This window comes from Tauraco erythrolophus, chromosome 19, assembly GCF_009769465.1.
Source record: "Tauraco erythrolophus isolate bTauEry1 chromosome 19, bTauEry1.pri, whole genome shotgun sequence".
Lineage (NCBI taxonomy): Eukaryota > Metazoa > Chordata > Aves > Musophagiformes > Musophagidae > Tauraco > Tauraco erythrolophus.
The window spans coordinates 2,726,120-2,735,605 of NC_141483.1; positions in this window are offsets into that span (position 1 = coordinate 2,726,120).

A 9,486-nucleotide genomic window follows, 5' to 3' on the forward strand; every position below is an offset into this window, starting at 1 on the left:
CCTGTGAGAACTGCTTATTAAGCCTTTCAGAATTACAATGCCATTAAGAAAACAAAACCAAACAAAAAAATGCTCAGCATCAAGGCGCCTTCCAGAAAGTGAGCATGGACACTGTACTTGCTAGAACTTACTACAAAGTCCTTCTACAAGAGTATCTTTCATTGTCATCATAGAATCATAGAATGGTTAGGGCTGGAAGGGACCTTCAAAGGTCATCTAGTCCAACCCCCCTGCAAGGAACAGGGATATCTCCAACTAGATCAGGTTGCTCAGGGCCTCGTCCAACCTGGCCAAACAACAAGACTTGTCCTACAACAAGACTCAAGGGTGACACCTGCTAGAATTCACTGGCTGCCGCTGCCTGCTCCACCGCGAGCGTGCTCCCGAGGCCCAGAGACTGGTTTAATTACAGGGTGATTCTAACATGGACCTGCGGACACTACAACACCCTCCGCTGGTACCACCTTCTCCACTCCCAAAAGCCACGTCTCGTTTTTCAGTTCTTAACAACCTTCTGGTTCCTAGCCACCTCTTCTACCTTTATATCCCAGGAACGTGGCTCTAGTTGACAGACGTTTCATTTCAGAAATACCAGCTTCTGCAAGACATTTGTCATCTGCACATCAACATCATCTAACTTCACAGGCTGGTCCAGCTGGTCCATCTTAAAAGACACAGACATGCCAGCAGAAAACTCATTCAGCCCACGTGGCAATTATAGTAGGCCTCACAAATGGAATTTATTTTCCTTACGCAGTAAATTAGACATATTTTTAAAACAGTCCTACCAGCCTGACACTCTCTTTGTTTTTGTTTAAATACTGTGCCATCGAGAAAATGTCAGACTGTGGTATAAATCTAGGAACAAATTACATTCCGAAATGCATTGCTCCTACCTTGATTCTGAGAACTTCCTACCAACAGATTCCAATATCCAGAAGCCTAATTAAAAAAGGAACACACACCCCTGCACAAAAAGCTCACAGGTTCCCGCAATTCTAATTCCTGCAAACCTAATCCCACAGATCAGAAAACAAAGATTTTTTTTTTTAACTTTGCAGTTGTGTGAATACTTTAATAAGTTTTTTAAAGCCAACCGTTTTTTAATTATCTGTGATTTCCCGCAGTCAGCGACAGCTGTGACATGTCCCACTAGTCACATCTGTTACACTCCCTGTGCCAGGGTTACGTACCAGTCACATCCCTTGTTTTCCAGCAGGGGTCACGTTTTGATGGCAAATGAAACTACAGATTCCTCATAGAACGGGCTTTAAAAACCCAAATTAAACAACACACATCTACAGAGCCGGATCATTAAAGGTCAACCACGCGAGCAGGTGTGGGTTCATTGGTCAAAGTGCTCCACCCCTACTTGTAATCAGTTTCGGTGGTAATTTCATTAGTGCCTGGGGAAAAGACAAGCACAGGGAGGCAGGTGATGGGGTAAGGTGCGTATGGCGGGGAAAGAGGCTGTTAATCCCAGCAGGGTAATGGCCCATGGAAGTGCTAAAAGGAAGGTGCTGGGAGCAACTCTCCTAGTTGCTGGGTGAAGCAGCTGTTTAGAGCTAGAAGTGATTGCCCTTGCATTTCTTTGCCCGTTCAGAGTCGGACCGTGCGGAGGAGGAATTCTGCTGCACTGACACACATGAGTGCACAACTGTACTGTCCAGCAACAAACAGGAGACAGGCAAGGAACCTGGATGGGCACACGGAACAGGCAGAGTTCAAGCCTGGTCTCAGGGTGACTTTAGACATAAATAACAGAGAGCCTAAGCAGAAAACAACACATCAGAGAGGGCCCGTCTCACCACGAGCTGTGGTGTTCTCTACTGCAGCAGAATGGCAGAGGGAGACAGGACACCTCTCCTTTGCTGCCAGCAGTGGAACAGGAGATTTTCCTCTCGTTGCTTGTTCGCCCTTCTCTTAGCACTTTATATTGCTGACTTACTTTTTGATGTCGGGCCTTTTCAGCTAGTGCAATGTGGCTTCTGTTTCAAAGAATCATCCCTCCTCTAGGTACTCACAGGAACATACAACTCTTTCCACAAGTGCATTTTTGCACTGAGGTGGCGAAACCTTCCCTCCCTGAACAACTTCCGTTAGAAGCAGAGAGAACGTAGACGGGGAAAAAGACAAGGATGGGAGAAGGGTAAATTAAAATCTTTCAACAACTAACCTGAGAACACCTGTGCATAAAAAGTGGCTCCATTCCACTGACTGTGGGAGCTAGGCTTCATTTTCCCAGAGTATCTCTGCTTTTTTCATGTTATTGAGGCAACTTAGATCACGGAGTTCTGTCCATACAGACAACAGAAATTCTTTGTTGTAGGCTGCAGATTCTTGATCAGGAAGTGGGACGTAGGGTGAGCTCCATCACATTTGCAAGATTCTCATCTGTAGAGTCCTCCACTGCAATTACTTTGTTACTTTTGACACTTGTTGATTTTGTTCTTTATAAATACCACAGTGCAAGAACCAAGGCCCAACTGAAGAGCCTGCACTCCCTTTTGCTTAAAAAATAAAAATGGAAAAAAGTTCATTTCCAGTGTCATTGCAAAGGAAAACCTGAAAGCAAAATCTCAGTGCAAATGAGAAACTCAGAAACTGGGTTTTTCTTCTTTTATACAGCTTGAAAACACAGTGGTTCGGTTCAGACTGGGGATGACACAGGGACCTGCACACCCGTAACAGTTCACCCATGTACCCACGCAGGCAGAGGGCTGGACAGACCTTGCTCCCTCTGCTGAGCCCAACAGCCACGCACAAATGCACACAAGCAGCCGAGCTGCCAAACCAAACTGCACTCGTTCTCTGCAGCCATCAGGCACAGCCCTGCACCGAGCACCAGGCCAGGCTTCCACATTGCCCTTCTCTGCCGGCTGCGGGAGACTCGCTGCTCCCTGCCCTGCAGCCCCGGGCAGACCTCTGCCCCCTCCTGCCTCCCTCCTTCGGACTGGCATTCAGCAAACAGCAGGGGAGCGTTATGCTGCCTCTTTGGTGTCTCTTCGGTGGCACCACCACCAACCCAGCCAGCAGGGCAAGCGGGCGGCAGCCTATGGAGGTGAGGGGCACTGGCTCTAAGCATTAATGCATAATCCCAGTATGCCTGAGGCCAAGCAGTTATGGAATGGAACTGCTGTTTTTCAAGTTTCTGTGCAACTACTATCCACCCGTTCAGTCTCCTGAACAATGTATTTCCAGTTACCAAGCCTTCAGTCATACTGAAGAACAGCTCCAGATTTAACAAGCAGAGAAGGGAGGCATGCTAAAAGGACTGGGTGGAGAGAAATGATCTAAGCTCTCATTCTAAACCTGCCAAAATTGATGTGTGACTGTTGGCTCTGTTACTCCCTGTCTGAGTAACAATCATAACGATATTGATACACCTGTCTGGATCTCTGGTTCATTGTAAGACCTTCAGACAGAATAATGCAGAGCATTAGTCTGCAAACTTCAGTCAATATAGTGAGATAATAAAAAATTGTTCAGGACAATGGAAACTAAAACTTCCTGCAAAGTCTTGCAGAATTAGCCCAGAATGTTGAGCTAACTGGACAATAAAATGTCAGAAGGAACTCATTGTAAGACACAAAAAAAATTAAAAAAAAATGATGCCAAACACATAGATGTAGAATTCCCTCTCAACTAGAATATAACCTTAGAACACAAGACAAATTAGGAAGTAATATTCAAAAGATCTCATAGTCGCTGTAGGTATTTCCATGAATAAAAGTAGCACAATGAAAAACCAAACAAACTGTTAGGACTTGAAGTGAAAGAGCAAAACAGGACTCACGGTGAAGGCACTGTATACACACAGTTCGCCTGTGCCTCCAACTCTGCACTTTCCTCAGGCCATCCACTCACAGAACGGACATAACAGAACTGCAAAGGTACAACGAAGGATAACAAATAAGTTCAAAGACACGGAATGCCCATAATAAAAAAGAAAGACTAAACAGACCAGGATCATTCACTTCAGGAGAAAAAAGAAGGATGCCTGAGGTTAAGCAAAGACCAACAGTGAACAGATGTTCTCACTACATGAGACCTAGAAGCCATCCTCTCAATGAAGAAGGAAGGGAGGGATGTTCGGAGTGATGGCGTTTGTCTTTCCAAGCAATGGTTACGCGTGGTGGAGCCCTGCTTTCTTGGGGATGGCTGAACACCTGCCTGGCGATGGGGAGTTGGGAATGAATTCCTCATTCTGCATTGCTTGTGTGCACAGCTTTTGCTTTACCTGTTAAACTGTCTTTATCTGAACCCACGAGTTTCTCACTTTCACTCTCCCGATTCTCTCCCCCATCCCACCTGGGGGAGTGAGCAAGCGCCTGGGTGGTGCTTAGTCGCCAGCAGAGGTTAAACCATGGCAACAGGCCAGCACAGCTGAGTAAAGGGATGAGGCCCACCAAGGATATACCACCCTCCTCAACTGGGTTTCTCCCCTAGCCTGAAAGAGCCAAGGCCAGCCAGTCTCCTGCACTAGACTGCCCCAACCGAAACTGATCACAGCAGAAGTGCTGGTGATGCCACTCAACCACCACAAGCGCAGCCCGATGGCTCAGCTCCACTCTGCTTGTAGCATGGCATCACACACCAGGAAACAGGCAGGCCTTCGAGGCAGGGAAAAGTGGACACTGACAGCCCTTCACATGCAGGACTGACCTGCTGGAGATGGTGAGCACTTTCCTGCCAACAAGGGCTTCATCTTGGGCCCCGATTGAAGCTGAAGTCTAGTGAAATAGAGAGTTCCACTGTTGCTCCCGTGAGTCGGTAACAGGCGGGTACTGCACCTTCACTTCCTTCTTTCAGGTGTACTGACAACTCCTCTGACTGCGCTACAGGTAAAAGTGCCTGTTTTACAGCAGGTCTTTATTAAAAAACTACTCTCCCCATTCCCAACCCAGAATGTCTAAGAAGCTTGGCTGAAATTTTAGCATCGTTAACACCCCATCAATGCCGTATGAAACATGCCTGTAGGCCAACGGTGGGGAAGTGTCCATCTGGAATCCATCCCTGGCATGGATCAAAGTCACACGAGAGCCTGTCCCTGGACATTTGGGAGACTCTGCTGTGGGGAGAGGAGGCTCATGGAAGCCCTAAGCGTTTGTGACTTCTGATCAGGTCTAGCTATCAGTAGCCCAAACTGTCCATGAATTATGGTCTGGCTGGCAGAGGGGATGCAGGGGAGAATATCCTGTTGCAAAGGGAGCTTGCTCATCTTTGACCAGAACGAGCCAAGTGAACTCTCAGTGCTTTGCAAGATGAAACGAAGCTGAAGCTTCTAGCAAGGAGCAAGTACCAGCTGAAAAGTCTGAACTCTTGCAATGAATCTGAGCAGGAGGCAGAAGAGCAGGCGTTCAGCAGCTGGCCAAACTAAGGACCACATCAGTACAGAGATGGGACAGGGAAAGATCTTCATATTCTAAAGGTCTGCCTTGTTCCTCTCTTTGCGTCAAGGAATCAGAGAAGGAACCGTAGAATCTAGGCCAGCTTTTTTCAGAGCCGCATGCCCTGCTTGACTGATAGAAAAAAATGCAGGCCATAAATGTGTTACATTCGTAATACACATCTGCAGCGCACTCAGGGCCTTCACAAAAGTAAACAGGCACACTTCTCCAGCTGGGAACACAGCCACTCCGCAGAGTTTTCCTTATTGGCCTGGACCAAATTCCAAGCACCTCCAAAGAGAGATGTGGGGTTTCCACTGACCAGAGCAGCACAGAGGAAGGGAGTTTCTTTTGACATGGTGCCTGATAGGTTCCCACACAAGCTGGCTGAAGTTTAAATTATCTGCTTCAGAGCAGTGAAGGACTGATGTGCTTGAACTCTGTAAGGTTTGAATTACTCCAACGCCTCCTCTAACTTCAAGACTTTGGAAGTAAATCAGAAGGGGGCTCATTAATGCCAAGCTCACACTCTGGTCTCCCTAAAGGCTCAAGGACGCAGGCACGGCATCTTTGGTCCAAAAGAAGACCTTGCAGTTGTCTCTTGTGCCTGCCTCTGAACAAATGGCCTCCTTTTCCCAGAGATTTTCACTTTGGCAGCACTTGGCCCTCAACACATTTCAATTGATACATAGTGCTTGTCTGGACACATTTGGGCCAGTTCTGATTCTCTGCTCCTTTCTTCTCTCCTCTGCTTTCCAAATAGCCATCCACAACTGTTTACTTTGGCAACGCCTACAAAAAAAAAGTAGTCGCAATGAAAAGGAAAAATCCATTAGGAAAAGCCAGCTGAGTGCTAAAAGGCCCCTAATCAGTGGAAAGTTTAAAGAGCACCGCTCCAAGAGAGGCTGCGGTGCCTTTCCAACACCTTCACGGCAATGTGTGAGGCTACGACATGTCAAAGTGAAGCCCCAAACACGGGCACTGTGCCAGAAGAACTGGTTTCGTTAGGGCTGAGGAGAACGTGTACGTCCGGGCGGGTGGTGGGGAGGGAGCTGTTTATGTGGAAACAACTGCACTGGAGCAAATAACTGCAATCAAATTCATAGGAGTTTCCCTAGCTGGTTACAGCACACAGCCTTGGTTATTCTTCTTAGTCAAAAGTGAAATGAGAGAGGCTTATCTACAGCTCAGAAGGACACCTTGATCAAAGCAGGAACTTCAGTTTTAAGGACCAATGCAGGTCAAAGTAGGGGGATCTGAGCAAAGCCAGCTGAGGCAGAAGGCAGTGCTAGAAGAGGATATGGTGCTCTGGAGAAAGCAATGCCCTCAAAATGGTTGTCTTTCTTGATGAAGACAATAAACTCAGCCGACAGCTGGAGAAAGCGCTGACTATAGTTCAAGGTGAAATGCACCTGTCCAAGAAACACCTCTCAGCTACTGATCCCAAAGTGAGAAACGACTGTTTGCTTACGCTGTATGAGGTACCTGATGCACCAGTCTCTGGGCAGACTTACTTGCTTTGGGTTGCTGAACACTCTGTATTTCAGATCACCATCATCTAACATTTCACAAGTCCATCAAATTACAGATTTCAAAGCATCACACAGAAGACAACAAACTGCTCCTTTAAGTTCCCTATGAAGAAGAAAGTCGTATGTTTTTCTTTCAGGGAGCAACCAGAATAATTCTAATGAGTCTGCTGCTCTATGAACTGTATTTTTAAAGCTTGATAGCAACAGTCAGGGTTAGGTTTAGTCCCTTCTCCTGCATCTTCTGTAGTTTTTAATCCCGCATGCGAGGAACCTGAGGCACAATTTAGCTTCTGGAATGTCTATGTCATTAAACGTGTACATTGCAGTTCAAAGGTGAGATTATCGACCAGGGAAACCTACTCAAGCTAAATGTGTATCGCCAGCTCAGCCTTTTGTGTGCACTATACAAGCTCATCTTCAACTCCAGGTAACCACGCTGCATCTACAGCTTAAGTCACTGCCATGACATCTTTCAGAATCTGTGCTGTCTAGCTGAAGATAGCTCAACATATCTACATAATATCCAAACGTGGACAATATACAGACCAGCCCTTATTTGCACGCCATAGCAATCACAGCAGTTTCAAATTGCTGTAGGTGGAATATACTCTTGGAAGGTGCTTTGATTATTGAAACCAAAACCTTCAATTTTCCAGAGAAGAGAAGAAGGACTGGGTGAAGGGCTTGGACTGGTGGTACAGTGTACTATTACAGTAAATGTGATCTCTTCTGCTGCCCAAGATGAAGAATAGGTAATCAGATTTGACTACCTGAAGCAAAGGCAAAACAGAGGCATGAAAGAGAAGAGCGTTTTGATACAACACTTTGAGCTATTATTTATCTTCCACACCAGCTATGCAGACCCTGCTATACAAAATTCTAAGACATGCCTAAAAAGGTGTCAATAATTTAAATGATGTTGGGCTACATATAAAGCCACAGAAGAGTGGCTTTATGGAAGAGTCTCATTATGTAAGAGGCTTTCCAAGTCCAGGGTGTTCTGAATGGTAACAAACGTGCTTCCTCCTCCAATCTATTTAGAAACTTTTAATGAAAGAAACTTAGAAGTCCCATATTGTTTTGGGATATTCCAAATGTCTTAATGGCAACTTTTAAGAATTCTGCATTTATACAGAAAAGCAAAAAGGTATTTTTGTGCTCTTAGAAGTCTTCCCATAACTCCAGCTTTATTATAGAATAAAATTCTAGAGAAACATCCTGAACTGAGAAAACCATGGAATTTCAGAGGAATATCTATCACACTATGAATATTTAATCACTAAACCCTAGATTAGATCCATACAGCTGGGAATGATTCAAGTACAAAGACTGCAGTGTAAACTGAGTTTCCCTTCTAGCAACTAGAACATAAACTGATACGGAAGAATAAACACAGCTCTGTCCTGAATCTTTCACCATCTATAACAGACAGCTGACCCACTACCCTCCAATGGGCAGAAGCAGTAGGTAGAGATGAAATGCCTTTGAATTGAGTGATTATGCTTTTTGGAACAGCCCCCTTTCCTACAACAAAATCTGGAAACATCCAGCACGCCCACTGGAGCAGAGATGGCATGTAGGGTTGGCTTTCCCAAGAAATACTGTACTGTTGACAACGTGCAGTTATGTTGCTAGAGTCAAACAACCCCACCTGGGCAAGGCTCAACCCACTTCAATGATCTTGTTAGAGGACGTGACTCATTCAGTATTTTCACCTGTCCCTGCTGTCGGCCAATCCTAAATTACCACCTGTCTCTTGCTGACCAATTCCATTCAGCCCTTCAGGTATACACAGATGGATGCAAATGGATACAGCTGTCCCCTGCTTCCCCGCCTATATAAGCCTTACATGAGGCCTTCTGGTTTTTTGGAGGGTTTTCTTTGTTTGTTTGTGTGTTTTAGTTTGTTTGTGGTTTTTTTATTTTAAAGAAAAGCTGCTTGGGGTTTCTAGGCAGTTCATGTTTAAGGAACTACTACTAATCCCTGGAATAAGTGTCCAACTACAGTAGCCTGTAAGGTAAGAAGAATTCTCTTGTGCTGATAAAGTTTTTATGCTTGTATTGCTATATTGGTGGTTGGTTTTTTTGCTGTTCTACATGATGATTCAGTTAGGTTTTTTTATTTGGAAGAACATGTGCTAGTCGAGGATGTAGCTGGCTTGTGCTCTCACAGGAAGTTGTACAAGGATTGTAAAACTATACTTGGTTGTTAGTATCTTGTTGTTTCCTGGTTAGGAGTCTGTGTTGGACCACTGCTGTGTACTTCTTAGCCTAAGACTCTTTTTCTGATGTAAAACTACGTGTCTGAAGGGCAAGCCTTAAGCTCGTGTGGGCTTATAGAGGCAGTCTTTGTTCATGAATATGTGGAAGTAAACGGTTCCTATGCCTTCCATATTGTTTTGTCTAAAAAGATATTATTAAAAGTACTTGAGCACCTCATGGGTTGATAAACAGAACAGTCTTGGAAACTTCTTCCTGAACTCTGATAGAGGAGTTTAGAATAAAACCTAAGCTAGAGCACTATATTACCCTGTGCTAAATAATCTGATGTGCTGACTTGTCTTT